The sequence below is a fragment of the Pistacia vera genome, unplaced genomic scaffold (genome assembly GCF_008641045.1).
Source record: "Pistacia vera cultivar Batoury unplaced genomic scaffold, PisVer_v2 Contig395, whole genome shotgun sequence".
In the NCBI taxonomy this organism is placed as follows: Eukaryota; Viridiplantae; Streptophyta; class Magnoliopsida; order Sapindales; family Anacardiaceae; genus Pistacia; species Pistacia vera.
Window position 1 is genome coordinate 611,596 of NW_022196218.1, and position 22,647 is coordinate 634,242.

Here is a 22,647-nt window from a genome sequence, read left to right on the forward strand (position 1 = left end):
AAGATTTATGCTTGCACCTAAATCACATAAAACTCTATCAAAAGTAATGTCTCCTATAACACAAAGAATAGTAAAACTCCCCGGATCTTTAAGTTTCGGGGGTAGCTTCTTCTGAAGAATGGCGCTGCACTCCTCCGTGAGCATCACCGTTTCCTCATCTTCTAACTTCCTTTTGTTTGATAAAATCTCCTTGAGAAATTTTGCGTAGCTCGACATCTGTTGTAATGCATCTGCAAAAGGAATGTTAATGTGCAGTTTATTTAAATACATCAAGAAATTTAATGAACTGCTTATCCTATTTTTCTTTTATGAGCCTCTGAGGAAAAGGCACCGGAGGTGTGTGATGTGCCAATTCTGGTGGTATCTCAGGAAATGAATTTTTTCTTTCTTTTGCCTTTGCCTTTCTTCCCGTTTTTGTTCATCTTTCCTAAAACTGGTTGGCTCCTCTTCAACAATTATCTCTTCGTCCACTTCCACTTCCTCATCAGAATCTTCCTTTTCTTTTGTTGGGCTTCTTCCTTTCCTTGATTGTTCCACCTCTTCCAAGACTGTCCCGCTTCTCAAAGTACTTGCGTTCACTTGCTCTCATGGGTTAGTCACTATGTTGCTTGGTAAAGACCCCTGTGGTCTCTCATTTAGCTTTTCAGCCAATTGCCCCATCTGTACCTCCAAATTCCGAATGGACGCCTCTTGATTTCTGAAATTTGTCCTCGTCTCCTTCATAAAACCTATGGTCTCTTGCATAAACTTCCCAAACATGTCCTCCAATTTGTCACTCTTGGGTCTCCTAGTTGATTATTCACCCCTGTTTGGTTAGTTGGCAGTGCTCTTTGGTTCCATTGATTGTTTTGCTGGTTCTGATTGTCCCAAGACAGATTTGGATGATTTCTCCAACCCGGATTATATGTGTTGGAATAGGGATTGTTTGGTTGCCTCTGATTTCCTGCTAAGTAGTTAACCTACTCCGATGATGACGATGATGAAGCAAATGTGTTCCCCACTTGACACTAACTGCTCATGTGATTACCTGCACAAAAATCACAAGTTAGTTAAGGAGCTTGAATAGAGTTTACCTGCATATTTCCCAACTGTTTCTGAAGTGCTATGAGTTGGGCTGAAATGGCTGTATATGCATCAACTTCATGAAGACCCATAGATTTCTTCGATTGCACCCTCTCATTAGGTCTTTGATAATTATTGCTTGCCAGAACCTCAAGCAACTCATGAGCTTCTTCCGGAGTCTTATTTTGTAGTGCTCCTCCCGATGCTGCATCCACCATAGTTTGCACATTCACTATCAATCCGTTATAAAATGTTTGGACTTGCATCCAAACAGGCAACCCATGATGCGGACACCTTCTCAATAATTCTTTGTATCTCTCCCAAGCCTCATATAATGATTCCGACTCTTCCTGTAGAAACGATGTGATATCATTTCTCAGTTTTGCCGATTTTGCTGGAGGAAAGAATTTGGTCAGGAACTTCTGTGCTAAATCGTTTCATGTTGTAATCGTTCCTATTGGTAATGCATTAACCATCCCTTAGCTTTATCCCTCAATGAAAATGGGAATAGTCTCAATCTGATGGCGTCATCTGACACTCTGTTTGACTTGAAAGTATCACAAATCTCCAAAAAAAATTGGCAATGTGTCATAGCTAAATCAAACAACAAACAAAAGAAAAACAATAAACTCAAGGTTCAAAGTATTAAAATGAGAGAAAAGACAAGAGATCCCTAGTTGAAGAGTCCACCAGATCAATCCCAAATCTTCTCACTTTCCAACCCAAAATTCGTTAAATCTAAATCAGGAAGATGAAAAAGCTGCTCTAGACTAAGAAAAACACGACCCCACAAAAATGGCAAAGTTTTGCTTCATACTTCGCCCAAAAACCTAAGACTTTGCCTAAAAATGAAACTGTATGTTTTAAAGAAACTGAAATTTGCAGACTTCGCCGGCGAAGAAGAAATCAGCAGCGACGAAGTAAACTAAATCTTGTGCGTAATCATTTCCGCGGGAAGAACAAACTTTGCCGAGGCGAATCTTCATGAAGAATTCAATTTATAGAATCCCTCCGCTTGCTTCTTTGCTTGAATCTTCGTCTCGATGCTTTCCATGGGAACAATTCATAGTGCTTACTCTGCTTCCAACTATCCCAACTCTGAGATCTGTTTACTTGAGTTAGAAACTCCAATTCGCTCATTATTTGCTCAAAATGTCCATTTGGCCTGAAACCACAAATGTAAAGAATTAAGTAGCAATTCAGGCATAAATGAACTAAGAAGTATCTAAAATCCGGCTAAAAGCCTAAATAAAACATGTATAACCTCGGATTATCAAATCCCCCAAACTAAGAAATGTCTCTCCCGAGCATCAGTACAAAACAAAATGAAGAAAAACAAACACGCCAAACAAACGCAAAACAGCAAATCAACAAGAATTTAAAAAGAAAAACATAAGACTCAACTTACACACGAACTGTAGAATTATACAAGTCTCAAAGGTTGTTGCAAAATTATTACTAGAAAAATGTTCAACACTCCAAGAAGTTATAAGTTGCATCGACTATCTTTCTCTATTGTCCCCCGAGTAGGTGATCCCACTTCAATCACCTTCGACTTCCGGATTATTATGCAAAATGAAAGTTTATCAAATAGCAGACTCCAAAGCCTAAATATCAAACTACTCTCCACTAATGAGGATTAGACACGCTAAGAATCAAAAGGTTTTGCAAGCTTGAACGTTAGGCTCGGGTAGTGGCTCCAAAGGAAAGAAAGGATAAACAAACAAGTGACTTGGTTTCCTTAAAGCAAACACTAAGACTTATACCAACTCCATTCCTTTCTCAACATCACTCAAAATGTCACCATTTAACAACCTAACCTCAACCATGAACAATTCTTATTGTTGCCATTGTAATGCAATTCTCGAAATAATAATATTTTTTTTTTTTTTTTTGAAAATAAAAAATCTCAAATTGAGGTTAATTACTCTCTTATTCTCTGCCCTTCTCACAACCCCCAAACTATTCTTTAGTTCATTCACACAACTCTTCAAGTTCCTTTTGTTTGCATTAGGTCTAAAATTCTCCTAAAGGTATGATTGTGTTTAGGGTAATTGGATTGGACAATTTTTGGTTTGCAAGAAATAAAAAGCAATGATATCTCATAAGGTTAATTGGGTGACTAGGGAAAAATTCATTCATGGGTTGGCTGGAAAGGTCAAACGTTCGAAAAATGCCTAAATCATTTCCTCAACAATGTCTATTCCTAGAATTTCGCCTCAAGCATTCTCTACTAGGTTTAGAGTCCACCAACATTATTAACTTACGTAACCACATAAAATATCTAAGCATGCCGAAAAAATGAAAATGGTGGTTGAACCACAACAAACCTCAATAAATTCAGTCAATAAACAAACTTGAAGAATGCTTAACATTTTTCAACAATAAAAACCCAACAACCCTATCTCACATTATTTATACAATTTGTCATGCATAAACAAAAAAAAAAAACCAAATAAAAAAACAAAATCCAAAATTCTCAATTTTTTTTCCACCCCCAAACTAAAGATGACATTGTCCCCAATGTACATTATGCACAAATTAGGAATAGAAAAACAAATTGACAAAGGTATGAGATAGATCCTGATTAACCTGAAGTGAAGTTTCGCTCAACAGGTGCACACCCGATCCTTGCTTTTTCATCACCAAAATCTGTAAAAACAATTGAAAACTTGGTGTCCACTGTGTTAGAAAAATCATGACTAAATGAAAATTACAACACTAATCTCTCTTTACATCAACTACAAATTAAAACAAAAATGAAACAACCACTAAAACAATCCAAAACAAAAAGTATCAATGAGTTCAATGTTCGAAATGAAATACAGAAACAACTAAAACAAACAAAATAACAAACAAAAAACAGGTGCTCAGGTGCTCATCTTCGCCTCCTCGTCTCCCTCGGTGTGTCCTTTTTGATTAGAACCATCCACTCATCTGAATCCTAGTCAGCCATTAGAATTCTGCAGTATCAATTTGAGCTTGTTGAAGGTACTCTTCTGCATTTCATACATCATCTGGGTCTGCTCTACTAGCCAAACCTGACGTTTTGCCATACGTCTCATCTGACTCATCATCTACTGCATCATTTCCCTCATAGTGGCTGTGGAATGGATGATGTGGCAATGCCTTTGTGGTTCTCTGTCGTTTGTTCCTACACTTGGTTGCTCATCGTCTGGACGTTTAAGATGCTTGTATAATAGTTGAGTCAAGGATAGGGCAGCATGGATAAGTGGCTCATCATCATGTACCTCGATTCCTGCTCGAGTGCACAAAGTTGTAATGAGATGTGGGAAAGGGTAACTCCCTCGCCCTGGTTTGGTTGCATGCTAAAGTGTGTCAGGATAATTTGTCCCACATCATGCTTTCCTGTGGCATAGAATAGAGCAATAATGCCTTCTCATAAGTCACCGTACTATAGTGCGTTTCCGACATCATCCTCGCACTAATAAAGTACTGCCACAACCGAGCCATCGGTGTCAAATTAGTTCCCTTGATGCTTTTCTTGCCCTTTTTTGAAACCTCCCAAATGGTGTTCGGTTTGTAACCGGAAGAATGACATCACCTCAAATTGTGCTTCAGAACTGTCCCAATTCCTGAGATCCGCTTACTTCTAAGACTAGAAACCCAATTCGCTCATTATTTACTCAAAATGTCTATTTTGGCCTAAAACACAAAATGTAAAGAATTAGTAGCAATTAGGCATAAATGAACTAGAAGTATCTAAAATCTGGCCTAAAAGCCTAATAAAACAGTATAATCCTCGGATTATCAAATCCCCCCAAACTAAAGACATGCTCATCCCCGAGCATCAGGTACAAAACAAAATGAAAGAAAAAAACAACACAGCCCAAACAACGAACAAAACAACAAAATTAACAAGAATTTAAAAAGAAAACATAAGACTCAACTTGACAAACGAACTGCCTAGAATTTATACAAGTCTCAAAGGTGTGTTGCAAAATTATTACTAGAAAAATGTTCAAACACTCCAAAGTTATAAGTTGCATGCACTATCTTTCTCTATTGGTCCCCGAGTAGGTGATCTCCACTTCAATCCACCTTCTGACTTCCTAGATTATTTTATATAGAAATGAAAAGTTATTCAAATGACGGTGGACTCCATAAGCCTAAATATCGAACTACTCTCCAGTAATGAGGATTAGACATCGCTAAGAATCAAAAGGTCTTTGAAAGCTTGTAACGTTAGGCTCGGGTAGTGGGCTCCAAAAGGAAAGGAAAGGATAAACAACAAGAGGATTGGTTTCCTTAAAGCAAATACTAAGACCAATCCAACTCCACTTCCTTTCTCAACCATCACTAAAATGTCAACCATTTAACAACCTTCAACCATGAAAATCTTATTGTTGCCATTGTATGCAATTCTCGAAATAATAACTAAATTTTTTTTTTTTTTTTTTTTTTTGAAAATTACAAAATTCTCAAATGAGTTAATTACCTCTCTTATTCTTCTTGCCCTTCTCACAACCCCAATCTATTCTTTTAGTTCATCACATAACTCTTCAAGTTCCTTGTGTTTGCATTAGGTCAAAATTCTCCAAGGGTATGATTATGGTCAATGTTAGGCAGGTTATAAAATTCATTGATGACCTTCGTAGTAAATGCCACATCAGTACCACAAACCAGTACCAGATTCACTATCCAGGAGGTTGGCATAAAACTCTCTCACTAGCGGCTCTAACAGCCGCTTGTGCAGGTGAACTCATAATAGTTCCAACATCTCCTCCGACTCCAATCCATAGCCTGGCTCGCGGTCAATCCATGCTCAGGAATAAATCCTTTATCTTTCCTTTGGGCTGCCCTTCATCTAGCGTGTCCGAGCCTTGTCACTTACAAACCGGTTGTCCACTTTCTTTCCTTTACCTTTACCCTTGGAAACACTTTGAGCGGCATTTTACCAAAACTAGCAATCAACTCAACAATTCAACTTAAAAATTCAACCCTAAGCCCCTATGAACAACCACAATCAATCCTGCAATAAAACAACACTTCCAAATTCGTACCTGACCCCCAAACTACAATTTTCCAAACTCAACCAAACACTCCAAATTAAAAACCCACACTCCTCAATACCATAATATGCACAATCAACACTTCTTTAATCAAAATCAACGCACATAAGCACTAAAATTTCAAACTCAACCAAAATCAAAATTTTCAGATCCAGAAATCTAAACTCAAAAATTTGCGATTAAAAGCTTAGGGAACTTGAAATCTTACCAAAACTAGGGAGTATTCACCACCAATTTAGCCAAAATCATCCTAGACTGCAAAATCCCCAATTTTTGAACTTTTTTCAAAGATCTTGGTTAGAACGAGTTGTTTTGGTGTTTAGAAAGGTAAGGAGTGAGAAACTTTGCCGGGAAATCACTGGGAAGGCTCTGGATTGAAGTAGGAAATTTTTTCTCTCAAATGTGTTTGAGAAGTTTTGCGAAAAATGAAAGGTTGCGCAAAGTATTTATAAAAATCAGGTTTCACCGTGGCGAAGAACAATATTTGCTGCGGCGAAGTTCTTTATTGTAACCCTAAAAACCAAACCCAGTTGATGCCGCGGCGAAGACAAATTCTTCGCTGTGGCAAAAAATTACAAAAGCTCATCGCCCCGGCAAAGAACAATCTTCGTCGCGGCGAAATTTCCCTTTATGATTTTTGCCTAACTTTCTTCGCCGCGGCGAAACAAATTCTTCGCCGTGGCAAAAAATATAGAGGCGCATTGCCTTGGTGAAATAGATACTTCGCTGCGGTGAGTCGGGACTTTCGAATTCCAAATTTTTCAAAAATGTGCTTCGCCGCGGTGAAGACAGCGAAAACTGGAAAATTCCAATTTCCTCCGGATTCAATAATTCACCTAAAACACCAAAGACACACAAATTAAAACTTTATCTAAAAATAATAAGAAACTAAACAATTTCAAATAATAAATAACAACACAAATGTAAACATTTGGGTTGCCTCCCAAGGAGCGCTTGTTATAGTCGAAAGCCTTCTACGCTCTAGTTGCACTACATGAGTTATGATGTTATTTACATCATGAGATGATTTATACTCATGTTAGATGATATTTAGATGTTATATCATGACATGTAATGTGTGTGTACTATATTTACATACTTGTTTGTATGTTTATGCATTGATGTTTATATAGCCATGGGATAAAATGATTAAAGACATATGGAATGAAAAAAAAAAAAAAAATGGAGTAGCCCTAGATGTAAAATGTAAGTGATGTGTTAACAAATATGTTTAAATAAAGGTCAAATAGCACATTTAGAATGAAATGGACCATTCCTTACTGGGCGATTAGCGCTCACCCTTTCATTGTTGATTGCTTTGCAGATAGACCAGAAGCGAAGGATGCTAGAGACAGCGGGGCTACACGTGAGGGGAGATGATTTATTTTCATCTTGATGTTTTTATCTTGATGTAAATGATAAATATTTGTGAAACACCTTTGGAAGCTTCCACCATATAAATATGTTTTGATTGTGTAATTTCTGGATAAATCCTTAAAGTTTCTAAATTATAAGTTTAGATCCTGTGTGATATTTTATTTGCATGTTTTGGATATTATTATTATTATCCTTAAACAGATTTTTTCTAAATACAACTCGTTCTCCAGACATGTATCTCTGAGATTCTCATTGAGGGATATTCAGGGGATACCTGACTGGAGGGGGGTTTTACAATATCTTCATTGTGACTTAGGGGTTATGGAGCATTGTTAGATGCCTGCCATAATCGGTGGGAGTTTCGATCATAAAGAGTTATGACGAAACATATCGGAACAGACTATGATATTGGGCCAACAGCTAGGCCACAGGAACCTAAAAGGTCACACATGTAAACTAAGGAGAATGGAGAAATAGCCGAAGAGAGTTGATTATTCAAGGTTGGCTAGCACCTACCAAGGGGAATGAAGTTATTTATATTGTTGTCATTGAACTGGATTCAATGGAGGGTTATATTAGTAATTATGAATAATTTAAGAGTTAAATTGCTAATTGGAATTAAATGGAATTCCAATTCATAATTAATCATTTTCTTTATATTAAATTGGATTTAATAATGGATTGTAATTCTAAACATATAAACAATTTAAGGGTTAAATTGTTATGTAAACAATTTAAGAGTTAAATTGTTAATTATGATTAAATGTTAATCCAATGTTATTATTTAAAGAAGTTTAATAACTTCATAATAATTATAGAACTATTTACAACTCCAAAACAATTATGGAATTGTTTAAGGAAGTCCCAAAACAATTATTGAATTGTTTACAAGGCTACATATATAAAGAAAATGATATATCAATTTTAGAGTAGAGATCATAAATTTCTAAGAACCCTAAATATCTCTCTTGGCCTAATTCTTCTTTTACCTGAGTGTGGATCCTCTTTTATTTAATTTCTCTTGAAATTAAAAGTCTCCAAGGTTGCTAAGGACTTAATGTAACAAGCTATACCTTACTTGCTTTTATTTGATTGAATTTTTTTGCAAAATACTAATATAGATATTATAGTATCACATGCATCATTCTCCATGCATTCCAACTTTTAGGGGGATGATTCTCATAAAATTCACTGACAACGGGGATGGGCCGGGGTAGTGGATTGGGCAATCCTCGACTCGCCTCGTGGAGACTAGCCTCATGCAGTCCCGCCCCACCCAGTTGTTCAGTTATTAAGAATTTTATGTTGTTTTTCCTTTACTAGATTGTATATAGAGTTAGGGTCCCATGATTTAATAATCATGATTTTAAATAATGTATCTAAATTTATGATATTTATTTTTATAATACATTCTAATATTGATGCGTTGTAACTACAACATGCATAAATAGCAAATGCACTAGTCGCACAAGTAATAAAGTGATGAGTGAGTATCGTTCCCACGAGGATTGGTTGCTAAGCACTAAGCTTTCTACTGTTTTCAAGTTAGAGCAATCGAATTTGTTTGGATTAATGGGAGAAAATTAAACTTAAAACTAAAACAAAAATGGCTAAATATTCAAAGCTAAATTATGAAAGCAAGATTAATAATATTAATTTAAACAAATGGGTAGGGTTTTGACTTCATTCGAACTCTATGGATTGAACCTACAGATTATGCTATTTCCATATTCACATGCATTTATTGTAAATCGAATTTTCTAAATTGTAAAACATACCTTCTCATGCTATGTTTTCCTACTTTTCTCTATTAAACTTCCGCACCCAACAATTTGAAGATTAATAGTTCTAAGCTCATTAAGCACATGAAATCCTAGATTGATTTCATTGATTCTTAAATCTGTCTCTAGCATTCAATACTACAATGGTGATTACCCAAGAAGCTTAACATGACTCATTTCTCAATCTCATCATGTTCATCAAATAAAAGCAATAAAATCAGAATAACCACACAAACCATGCAATAGCATATGACAATAATAAAAATCAATAACTTAATCCATGGAAATCCGAATTTACATCAAAACCCTAAACCAAAATGAGTTAGTCATAGCTAAATCAACACAACAAACAAGAAAAACAATAAACTCAAGGTTCAACGTATTAAAATGAGAGAAAAGACAAGAGATCTCCCCTAGTTGAAGAGTCCACCAGATTCAATCCCAAATCTTCTCACTTTCCAACCCAAAATTCGTTAAATCTAAAATCAGGAAGATGAAAAAGCTGCTCTAGACTAAGAAAAACACGACCCATCAAAATGGCAAAGTTTTGCTTTTATACTTCGCCCAAAAACCTAAGACTTTGCCTAAAAATGAAACTGTATGTTTTACAGAAACTGAAATTTGCAGACTTCGCCGTGGCGAAGAAGAAATCTAGCCACAGCGACGAAGTAAACTTAAATCTTGTGCGTAACTCATTTCACCGCGGCGAAGAACAAACTTTGCCGAGGCGAATCTTCATGAAGAATTCTGAATTTATAGAATTGCCCTCCGCTTGCTTCTTTGCTTGAATCTTCGATCTTCGATGCTTTCCCATGGGAACAAGTTTCATAGTGCTTTACTCTGCTTCACAACTATCCCAACTCCTGAGATCTGTTTACTTCTGAGTTTAGAAACTCCAATTCGCTCATTATTTGCTCAAAATGTCCATTTTGGCCTGAAACACAAAATGTAAAGAATTAAGTAGCAATTCAGGCATAAATGAACTAAGAAGTATCTAAAATCCGGCCTAAAAGCCTAAATAAAACAGTATAATCCTCGGATTATCAAATGCCCCCAAACTAAAGACATGCTCATCCCCGAGCATCAGGTACAAAACAAAATGAAAGAAAAACAACACACGCCCAAACAAACGCAAAACAGCAGAATCAACAAGAATTTAAAAAGAAAAACATAAGACTCAACTTGACACAACGAACTGCCTAGAACTTATACAAGTCTCAAAGGTTGTTGCAAAATTATTACTAGAAAAATGTTCAACACTCCAAGAAGTTATAAGTTGCATCGACTATCTTTCTCTATTGGTCCCCCGAGTAGGTGATCTCCACTTCAATCCACCTTCCGACTTCTCGGATTATTTTATGCAGAAATGAAAAGTTTATCAAATAACGGCAGACTCCATAAGCCTAAATATCAAACTACTCTCCACTAATGAGGATTAGACATCGCTAAGAATCAAAAGGTTTTTGCAAGCTTGTAACGTTAGGCTCGGGTAGTAGGCTCCAAAGGAAATGAAAGGATAAACAAACAAGTGGACTTGGTTTCCTTAAAGCAAACACTAAGACTTAATCCAACTCCCATTTCCTTTCTCAACCATCACTCAAAATGTCAACCATTTAACAACCTTCAACCTTCAACCATGAACAATTCTTATTGTTGCCATTGTAATGCAATTCTCGAAATAAATAACTAATTTTTTTTTTTTTTTTTTTGAAAATAATAAAATTCTCAAATTGAGGTTAATTACCTCTCTTATTCTTCTTGCCCTTCTCAAAACCCCCAAACTATTCTTTCAGTTCATTCACACAACTCTTCAAGTTCCTTTTGTTTGCATTAGGTCTAAAATTCTCCTAAAGGGTATGATTTTGTGTTTAGGGTAATTGGATTGGACAATTTTTGGTTTGCAAGAAAATAAAAAAAGCAATGATAATCTCATAAGGTTTAATTGGGTGACTAGGGAAAAATTCATTCATGGGTTGGCTGGAAAGGTTCAAACGTTCCGAAAAATGCCTAAATCATTTCCTCAACAATGTCTATTCCTAGAATTTCGCCTCAAGCATTTCTCTACTAGGTTTTAGAGTCCACCAACATTATTAAACTTTACCTAACCACATAAAATGATTCTAAGCATGCCGAAATAAATGAAAATGGTGGTTGAACCACTGAACAAACCTCAATCAAAATTCAGTCAATAAACATAAACTTGAAGTAATGCTTAACATTTTTCAACAATAAAAATCCCAACAACCCTATCCTCATCATTGATTTATACAATTTGTCATTGGCATAAACAAAAAAAAAACCAAATAAAATAAACAAAAGTCCAAAAATTCTCAATTTTTTTTCCTACCCCCAAACTAAAGATGACATTGTCCCCAATGTCACATTATGCACAAATTAGGAATAGAAAAACAAAATTGACAAAGGTATGAGATAGATCCCTGATTAATCCGTGAAGTTGAAGTTTCGCTCAACAGTGTGCACACCCGATCCTTGACTTTTTCATCACCAAAATCTGTAAAAACAATTGAAAACTGTGGTGTCCACTGTGTTAGAAAAATTCACTGACTAATATGAAAATATTACAACACTAATCTCATCTTTACATCAACTACAAAATTAAAACAAAAATGAAACAACTAAAACAATCCAAAACAAAAAGTATCAATTGAGTTCAATGTTCGAAATGAAATACAGAAACAACTAAAACAAACAAAAATAACAAACAAAAACAGGTGCTCAGGTGCTCATTCTTCGGCCTCCTCGTCTCCCTCGGTGTCGTCCTTTTCTGATTAGAAACCCATCCACTCATCTGAATCCTAGTCAGCCCATTAGAATTCTGCAGTATCAACTTTGAGCTTGTTGAAGGTACTCTTCTGCATTTCATACATCATCTGGGTCTGCTCTACTAGCCAAACTTGACGTTTTGCCATACGTCTCATCTGACTCATCATCTACTGCATCATTTCCCTCATAGTGGCTGTGGAATTGGATGATGTGGCAATGCCTTGTGTGGTTCTCTGTCGTTTTGTTCCTACACTTGGTTGCTCATCGTCTGGACGTTTAAGATGCTTGTTATAATAGTTTGAGTCAAGGATTAGGGCAGCATGGATAAGTGGCTCATCATCATGTACCTCGATTCCTGCTCGAGTGCACAAAGTTGTAATGAGATGTGGGAAAGGGTAACTCCCTCGCCCTGGTTTGGTTGCATGCTAAATGTTGTTCAGGATAATTTGTCCCACATCCATTTGCTTTCCTGTGGCAATAGAATAGAGCAATAATGCCTTCTCATAAGTCACCGTACTATAGTGCGTTTCCGACATCATCCTCGCACTAATAAAGTACTGCCACAACCGAGCCATCGGTGTCAAATTAGTTCCCTTGATGCTTTTCTTGCCCTTTTTTGAAACCTCCCAAATGGTGTTCGGTTTTGTAACCGGAAGAATGACATCATCCTCAAATTGTGCTTCAGAACTGTCCCAATTCCTGAGATCCGCTTACTTCTAAGACTAGAAACTCCAATTCGCTCATTATTTACTCAAAATGTCTATTTTGGCCTAAAACACAAAATGTAAAGAATTAAGTAGCAATTTAGGCATAAATGAACTAAGAAGTATCTAAAATCTGGCCTAAAAGCCTAAATAAAACAGTATAATCCTCGGATTATCAAATCCCCCCAAACTAAAGACATGCTCATCCCCGAGCATCAGGTACAAAACAAAATGAAAGAAAAACAACACACGCCCAAACAAACGCAAAACAACAAAATTAACAAGAATTTAAAAAGAAAAACATAAGACTCAACTTGACAAGACGCGTCAAGAAATATCTGATTACTAACATTTAAATGCTTCATATGCATTTTAGTTGCCTACATAGTTATGATGTTTTTACATCATGAATGATTTATACACATGTTAGATGATATTTAAATGTTATATTCATGACATGTAATTGTGTGTGTACTATATTTACATACTTATTTGTATGTGTATCATTGATGTTATATAGCCATGGATAAAATGATGAAAGACATATGGAATGAAAAAAAAAAAAAAAAAGGGAAGTAGCCCTAAATGTAAAAGGTAAGTGATGTGTTACAAATATGTTTAAATAAGGTCAAATACACATTTAGATGAAATGGATCATTCCTTACTGAGTGATTAGCGCTCACCCTTTCATTGTTGATTGCTTTGCAGGCAGACCAGAAGCGAAGGATGCTAGAGACAATGGGGCTACACGTGAGGGGAGATGATTTATATCATCTTGATGTTTTTATCTTGATGTAAATGATAAATGTTTGTGAAACACCTTTGGAAGCTTCCACCCTATAAATATGTTTTGATTGTGTAATTTCTGGATAAATTCTTAAAGTTTCTAAATTATAAGTTTGGATCTTGCGTGATATTTATATTGCATGTTTTGGATATTATATTATTATTATCGTTACACATATTTTTTCTAATACAACTCGTTCTCCAGACATGATGCCTGAGATTCTCATTGAGGGATAATCAGAGGATACCTGACTGAGGGGGGTTTTTCATTTGTATCAGAGCATTATTTGTTAATTTAAAAAGGGTGTTTTAAGATGTTTTCTATTTCGGAGTCAGCATTTATGAGAGTTGATGACAATATCCCTCATGTAAAGTTCCGTTGCTCAAGTTGTCCAATCGCTGTAGTATGTTTACCTGATTTTATGTAAGGGTTGATTAGATGATTAATGTTTATGTGTGACTGTGATAGGGAATAAATATGAGAAACCGGAGAACGGATCTAGGTCGCAGTGATGCCATGAATGCACAAGAGGTTCCAACTGCACCTGAAGCTTCTAACCCAACAGCTACTACGTCAAGCACTCCACGGTTTAGATGTTGCAACATTGGAGTGTATGATCCGGAGGCTGTTAATAGAGCTTTAAGGAGAACCCTACCAGAAAGTATAAGTACTCCGTGTGACAACAGTGACGACCAATGTGGTACAGTCAAGCAATAGGGATGAGTACTCAGAAGCATGGTTGCTCCAAAGCAGATTGAACCAATTTATGGCCTCTCAAGTAAACATCAGCCTCCAGAATTTAGCGCACTAATGATCCAATAGTAGCAGAACAATGGATCAAGTTGGTGGGAAAGCTACTACTCTATTTCCTATGACAGATCAAGAGAAGATCCGGTATGCTCGTACCTTTTGAAAGGAGAAGCTATGACATGGTGGGAGCTTATGAAGCAAACTCAAGATACCACCACTCTCACTTGGTCAAGGTTTAAGGAATTTTTGAGGAGTAGTACCGGATGGTGGACATGATATCCTCTAAACTACAAGAGTTTTATTAGTCTGCAACAAGAAATATGACGGTCAAAGAGTATTCAATCAAGTTAATTCTTTGGCTAAGTTTGCACCCACACTAGTCAATATACCATAGACCCATGGAGAGATTTGTGGGTGGACTTCACCCCACTATCGCTAAAGATGTTATGTTAGGTCATCAGCCCTCCCAAACATATAGTGAAGCACTTGCCAGAGCCATCAGAGCATAGTGGTACTGAAGGAAAGAGACCAAATTAGCTCTTCCCCTAACAGTGGCAAGCAGTCTTCTCTAGCTTGGCTAGTCCAGTGTGCAAAACAAGTTTTTGGCAAAGACGTAAAGGGTAAGGCAAGAAGAGTCCTACCTAAAGCCAATAGGAGGACTAATAAAAAATGCCAGTAGAGGAAATGTGAGGTCAGTTACTACAGAAATGTCGGAGAAGACACAGGGGTGAATGTCTAGTAGGGACCAATGTTTGTTTCAGATGCCACCAGCCAGGACTGTTGCTAAGATTGCCCATGGTTCTACAACTTCAGTACCTCCAGTTGGAGGCATGACAGCCAGGGTATATAATGTGGCCCAGATGCGAGCATATGCCAGCCCTTCAGCAGTCACTAGTTAGTTATTATTCCATGATACTCCCTTGTATGCCTTGATTGATTCTAGTGCTACTCATTCATTCATCTCCTATGGTTTGATTAAAAGATATAGTTAATGCCTATTAGAGTAGAACAAGCCATTAAGATTGAACTGCCTGATGGTGAGGGTGTTAGCGACCAATGAAGTCTTAATGGGGGAGTTAGTGACTATAGAGACCGAGATATGATGGTAGATTTGATTTTCTTCAATATGCCAGACTTTGACATCATTCTCGGATGGCCTTTCTTAGAGATATGGAGCAGAGATAGACTGTCACAGGAAAAAAGTCAAGTTTAATCTAGACCATAGGGATAACTTCATTTTGGAGAGGGCACCCAACTAGCATGATGATTAGTGTAGCAAAGCTAGGAAGATTTTGAAAAAGGGGTGTTCTGGGTACATTGCACATGTAGTAAATAAGGGAGAGAGTTCGAGCCCAATGTACATGAGGTACCGATGGTAAATGAATTTATTGATGTGTTTCCAGATGAATTGCCAGGTTTACCTCTAGAGAGGGAATGGAGTTTAGTATAAAATTAGCCCCTGGTAATAGCCCCTATTTCAAAGGCTCCTTATCGTATGCCCCACGCTGAGCTCCAAGAATTGAAGAAGCAGTTACAAGAATTGTTAGATAAGGGCTTTATCGGACTGAGTCATTCCCCTAGGGTGCTCCAATTCTGTTTGTGAAAAGAAGGATGGGTCTATGAGGATGTGTATAGATTATCGTGCTGAATAAAGTAACGTAAAGAATACGTACCCATTGCCCAAGATAGTGATATGTTTGACCAATTGAAAGGTGCCTCAGTATTTTCTAAAATTGATCTAAGTTAGGATACAATTAGGTTAGAGTGGCTAAGGAAGATATACCGAAACAGCTTTCCGAACAAGGTATGGGCATTATGAATTTGTTGTGATGCCATTCTGATTGACAATGCACCTGCAATTTTTATAGACTTGATGAACAGAGTTTTCATGATGTCCTTGACAAGTTCATAGTGGTGTTTATTGTGATATCCTAGTTTATTCCAAGACTTTAGAAGAACATGCTGAGCACTTGAGATTTATGTTACAAGATTAAGAGAGAAACATGTATGCCAAATTTTCAAAATGTGAGTTTGGTTGGATCAGGTTACCTTTTTTGGGTCATGTGATCTCTAAAGACGGTGTATCAGTGGATCCTAGTAAAGTAAGAGGCGGTGCTTGAGTGTGTAGAAGCCAAGAAAGTGAAAGAGGTTAGAAGTTTTCTGGGCTTAGCAGGGTACTATAGGAAGTTCGTGGAAGGCTTTGCAAAGATAGCCAGACCACTTACAGCTCTCACCAGAAAGAAGTACCATTTGAATGGACTGAGGCATGCGAGCAAGCTTTTAGGAGTTGAAGAAAAGATTAACTACAGCTCTAATTCTTACATTGCCAGAAGAAGGCATTGATTATGATATTACGTTGATGCCTCCCACAATGGTTTGGGAGCAGTGTTGATGCAACAGGGAAAGTCATTGCTTATGCCTCTAGACAATTGAAAGACTATGAGATCAGATATCCTACCCATGACTTGGAATTAGCAGCAATGGTTTTTACTTTAAAGATATGGCGCACTACTTGTATGGAGTGAAATGCAATATACATGACCATAAGAGTTTGAAGTATTTCTTCACTCAGAAAGAGTTGAATATGAGACAGAAGAGATGGTTAGAATTGGTGACAGACTACGACTGCGACATCAAATACCATCCAGGGAAAGCTAATGCAGTAGCAGATGCCCTTAGTAGAAAAGTCTCTTTATCTCAGATTACTGTACAGGACAATTACAGTAAGAGATCCTCCAAGAAGGTATTGAAATTATGATCAATGAGGATTGGCCCAAATGGAGATCAAACCCACTTTCGTGGAGGAATCAAGATGAAACAAGGTAAAGATGTTACCTGTAAGATAATCTACCAACGGATAATAGAGTGTAAAGAGACAAACTTTAAATAGTCAATGGGGCACTGATGTTTAGAGATAGAATATGTGTACCTCAAGATGAAGAACTAAGGAATAAAATCCTTAGTAAGGCACACAATACACTTTATACAGCCCACCTTAAAGTGTAAAGATGTATCAAGATGTGAAGAAAGCTATTGGTGGTCGGTATGAAAAATGACATTGCCGATTATGTTTCAGATGTTTAACATGTCAACCAGTAAAGGCAGAGCATTAGAGACCATCAGGATTACTCCAACCCTTAGAGATTCCTAAATGGAAATGGGAGGATCTCAATGGACTTCATCGTGGGACTTCCTAAAGTTCAGCAAGATATAGCAATCTAGGTGGTGGTTGATAAATTGACCAAGACAGCTCATTATCTACCTATGACGGATAAGATAGATGTATTTCGATTATGGCAATTATATGTCAAAGAGATTGTGAGATTACATGGAGTACCCAAGACGATTGTGTTAGCAGAGATATCAGGTTCATATCAGCTTTCTAGGTTGGAATACAGGAGCATTGGTACAAAGTTGTAACGCCCCACTTGAGGTATGTAGCTAATGTTTCTCCTTTTGCTCTTATTTGAGTTGGTTTATTAGTATTATTGTTTGGTTGACCTTTGATTGAGTGGTGTGTTGAATACTTGCCCTAAATTGGTTGAAATAGAAGAAGTTCAGTGTTCTAGGCTTCGCCGGGCGAAGAAAGAATCTTCGCTGCAGCGAAGAGGTGTTGAAGCCACGAGAAGCTGCTGGACAGTTTCGCTGCGGCGACGTGCCAACCAAAATGTTTGTTAAGTTTTAGATATTTTCTTCCCTAAGGGCAATTTGACCATTCTACCCCTAATTAGCAGGAAAAGTGGGGAGTAAAATGTAAGGAATTTTCATGGAGAAAGTTGTTATGGGGGTGTGTTTGTAATGAATCAGGATATAGATGAATTCCTAAGGAAAGAAGGGCAAAATGGAATGCTTGTGTATAAATTTCATTAAAAGGATTAAGTCATTGCAAACCCTTTATTCCTCTTCTCCATCGCCATCTCCTCTCTTACTTCCTCTCAGTTTCTCTTTTCTTTTGTTCAAGGAGTTTTAAAGGCTTTTGGAGTGATTTGGGGTAGAAAATCAATCTAAGCATCCTAATGTAAGGATTCTTGCTTTGGTTGTGAAGCTTTGTGAGTTTTTGAGTATATTTGATTATTGAGGGTTTTTGTTCTTTTTTAAAGAGTAGAGAAAAGTCAAGCAACCAAGAGAAAGGAAGAGCTAGTGAAATCTCTCCATAACAAGGTAAGTAAATCCCAACCCAAGTTGAGATTTGAGAATTTTCTTGATTAGGGTTTTTGATAGCAATTATGATGTATGTTATATACATGTTATATGCATTTTTATTGAGTCTTAAATGGAGATTGTTAGTGCTTTGTGATTGTTCATACATTTCAAGTATAAGGAGATGTGGTTTGAAAGGTAGTTTGAGATGGATTGAAGGATATTGAGAAATCCTTTTGGAAGTGTCTTTCTTTGGCAGGAATTATGGCTATGTGAGGGAGTTTCTCCCCATTTTGATGGTTAGAGAAAGACATAGACTTATTGTTATAGAAGAGTTTTTTATGCACTTGAGTTGTTTGATGAAATGCCTAATAGAGGTTTGAGTATGAGTAGTGAACCTTAATTCTTGCAACATTGCATGTTGGCATTTCATAAGTGCATTAGTGAGATGGACCATCATAGCATTATTGTGCATTGAGAAGTGACCTAAGAAAGAGTAGAAACTTTGTGTATGCACTTGCACTATGGGTAGAGAACTTTGTGGAACAACTACTCTAGGGTAGAGAGAATGAGAAGTGCTAGAGTAGAGTGAATGAGAAGAGTTTAGAAATGGTCGATGCTTTGTGATCATCACCTGTAGTTATGAAATCGGGTTGATGCTTTGTGATTATCACCCGGTTAGTTAAGAAAGGGTTGATGCTTTGTGATCATCACCCGATATTTATTAGAAATGGATTGATACTTTGTGATCATCACCCGACAGTGATTAGAACGGGTTAATGCTTTGTGATCGTCACTCGAAAGTAATGAGGAACGGGTAGGTGCTTGGTGGTCTCCACCCATATTACGAAAACCGGTAGGGCTTTGTGATCCCCACTCGGTAGTCCCTAAGAACGGGTTGTGGCTGTGTGCTCCACCCGACAGTCATGAAGAGTGAGATGGTACTGTGTGAATGCTATCCGCCGTACCTCCGGTAAGATGAGGCCATGACGTTTAGTAGAAACCAAAAAAGTGTGAGGAAAGAATTAAGAGAAAAGCATACGGGGATACAGATAAAGGGTTTACTTACTGAGCTTTATTTGTGCTCACCCCGTTATTTTCCTTTGTGGATGCAGGATCTAGGTGATGATGCGTCAGAGGGGCGTCGGCAAGCAGAGCAATAGCTACACTGTTTCCCCTGTTTTTTGTCTTTTAAAATGGCTTTTTGTAAATGATGCTCTTGTGTATAAAGACTTATTAATTATATAAAAAGAACAGTTTTGGGCCCATTTTCTATTGTTATTATGCATGCATGGTACTAGTTTACAGCAGTTGTTACAAAAGTTGCCTTTAGTACGACTATCATCCTCAACTGATGGCCAAACTGAATGGACTAACCAGGTGATTGAAGACATGCTGAGAGCTTGTTGTATGGATCACAAGGCAAAATGGAGTGATGTACTTCCACTAATAGAATTTGCTTATAACAACAACACCAATCCACTATCCAGATGGTCCCATATGAAGCATTATATGGAAGAAGGTGCAGATCCCCTTTGTCTGGATGATATTGGAGAAAGAGACTCCTTGTCACAGTTGGCCCAAAGTGACCTAGAAAATGATTGAAGATGTTAAGCTTATTAGAGAAGAATGAAGCAAGCCCAAGATCGACAAAAGAGATATGCCGACCTAAAAAGAAAAGAAGTGGAATTCCAAGTGGGTGACAAAGATTTTGTAAAAGTCGCACCTTATAAACATATTATGAGATTTGGAAAGAAGGCAAGCTCGCTCCATGTTTACATTGGACCCTTTGAAGTATTGGAAAGGGTAGGCAAAGTAGCTTATAGACTTGCACTGCCAATGAGCATGGAAAGAGTCCATAATGTTTTCCATGTCTCTTTGTTGCATAGTATGTTAGTGATCCTTCACATGTGCTTCAGATGGACGAAGTGGAATTATAGGATAATTTGGCTTTGGCTTATGAGAACGCCCAGTTCAAATCCTTGACAGAAAGTTAAAAGAGCTCAGAAACAAGAAAATTCCACTAGTTAAAGTGCTTTGGAGGAATCATAGATAGAAGAAGCTACCTGGGATATGGAGCAAGATATGAGAAGTCGATACCCAGAGCTGTTTCTACAATTTCGAGGACGAAATTATTGTAAGGGGGGAGGAAATGTAATACCAAGATGTCAAAGGTATGTTCCTAACTCAAAAGTCCTTTAGATGTTAATTTTTGTTAAAAATCATAAAATCTAATTAAGGGCAAAATGGTCGATTCATTTGGAACGTGTTAATCAATTATCCATGAAAGCTTTAGGGGCAAAATGGTCATTTTCCTATGGATAAGCATTGAAAAAGTCAAGGATGAGTAGGCTGAATTGCATTTAATGGCATTAATTGAGTAATAATTATGTCTGTGTGTGAAATGACCAAAATGCCCTTATATGAAGAATTAAGGACTTATGAGTTATACAATTAAAATAATTGGGCCAATATTATAATTTTTAAAATAAATGAAATATTTTCCTATAATGAGATGAAATTCGTTCAAGCCAAGGGAGAGAGCATTTCTTCAACATTTCTTCCATTTTCTCTCTAAATCTTCCATGAAACAAGCTTTCTTTCTAAGTTTTAAAGGATTTTTGCTTAATTTTTCAAGGAGAACAAGATAGGAGCCTTGGATCTTCAATTTGAAGGGTTTAAGGTAAGGATTAAAACACTTGTTTTGATGTGATTTGAAGATTTCAAGTAGATGTTGAGGTATAATGTTATATAGTAGAATAAGGTGTAAAAGAAGACAAGGCAAACGATTTGTTGGAGGAATTCTTTAAAAACATAACGAAGAACCTCCCTGACTTTAGGATTGTGCTAGGGTTTGTAGATTTTTATGAAACCTTAAATTAAGGCTTTAAGGCATAGAATAGTTGTGGCAAGGTGTTTGAACTCATTTTTCTACTTATTGCCTTGAATTCATTATACATGAAGTAATTGCTATCTGTATTTATAAGTTGTTGTGTTTGATTGAAAAATGAAGTGTGGATGCTGATGGTGGCAAAACTTGCAGTATTGGAGGCCACTGGTGTTGAATGGTTGCTATTTGAAGTGTTAAGGTGTTGTTTGCATTAGCTTACATGTTATAACAATAATGGATGATTGGGGAATGAGATTTTACACTTTTTTTAAGATGTTAAAGACTATAAGGGGAGGTTTATTTGATCCATAGGTTGACCCATTGTTTAATGTCAATAGAATTGATGTGGCATAGTTAATGAAAATTTTGGATTTAGTAATTTTAGGGGTTATGTTAAACATGCTTCATGTATTCAACCATAACTTGAGTTATAAAATAGAAATGAGATGATCTTGAAGTATTAGAAGTTAAGACACAGACCTATAACTTTGTGTTTATGCCAAGAGCCAATTCATTTAGAAATGGATGGAAAGGCTTGAAGTATAAACTGATTGTTAAAGTTTAGATTTAACATGATCAATTCTTATGATTATTTATTTTGTAATTATGCCATGTACTAATTACCCATTAGTTAGATGATCTTTGAAAGATATACACAGTCATGATGTTAATGCATGATTAATGTTGAATGCATGAGATGCAATGTAATACATGTTTTAAGAATGTATGTGAGCAAGAGGTAATGTAAATGGATTGATAATCCATGGATGAATTAAGTATTAAACTCACCAAAATTATATTTACATGCCATAAGATGTTAGATGCATATAGACATGATGGAAACGCATAAGCATATCCTTGTATACCGGTTGAGGAAAGATGAATATATGCTTTAGATGTTAAATAATTCGTAAGCACGCCTCTCGATGATATGAGCTCAGATGAATTTGAGGCTAGATGATATGAAGTGCTTAAGACGCTAAGAAAAGTCCGATCGGCTACACGTTGAATGCTTCTATGAATTTAGTTGCACTACTTAGTTATGATGTTATTTACATCATGAGATGATTTATACCATGTTGATGATATTTGATGTTATACATGACATGTAATGTGTGTGTACTAATTTACATACTTGTTTGTATGTTTATGCATTGATGTTTATATAGCCATGGATAAAATGATTAAAGACATATGGAAGAAAAAAAAAAAAAATGGAGTAGCCCTAGATGTAAAATGTAAGTGATGTGTTAACAATATGTTTAAAATAAGGTCAAATAGCACATTTATGAAATGGACCATTCCTTACTGGGCGATTAGCGCTCACCTTTCATTGTTG

The 22,647-nt window shown here is 36.7% G+C and overlaps 1 non-coding gene across 1 annotated transcript; it reads left to right on the forward strand.

Moving 5' to 3' along the window:
- Positions 1-1,338: 1,338 nt before the first annotated feature.
- LOC116141208 lies at positions 1,339-1,445 on the forward strand. Its single transcript, XR_004129755.1, has one exon. It is a non-coding gene; the product is annotated as a small nucleolar RNA R71 (small nucleolar RNA).
- The last annotated feature ends 21,202 nt before the right edge of the window (positions 1,446-22,647 follow it).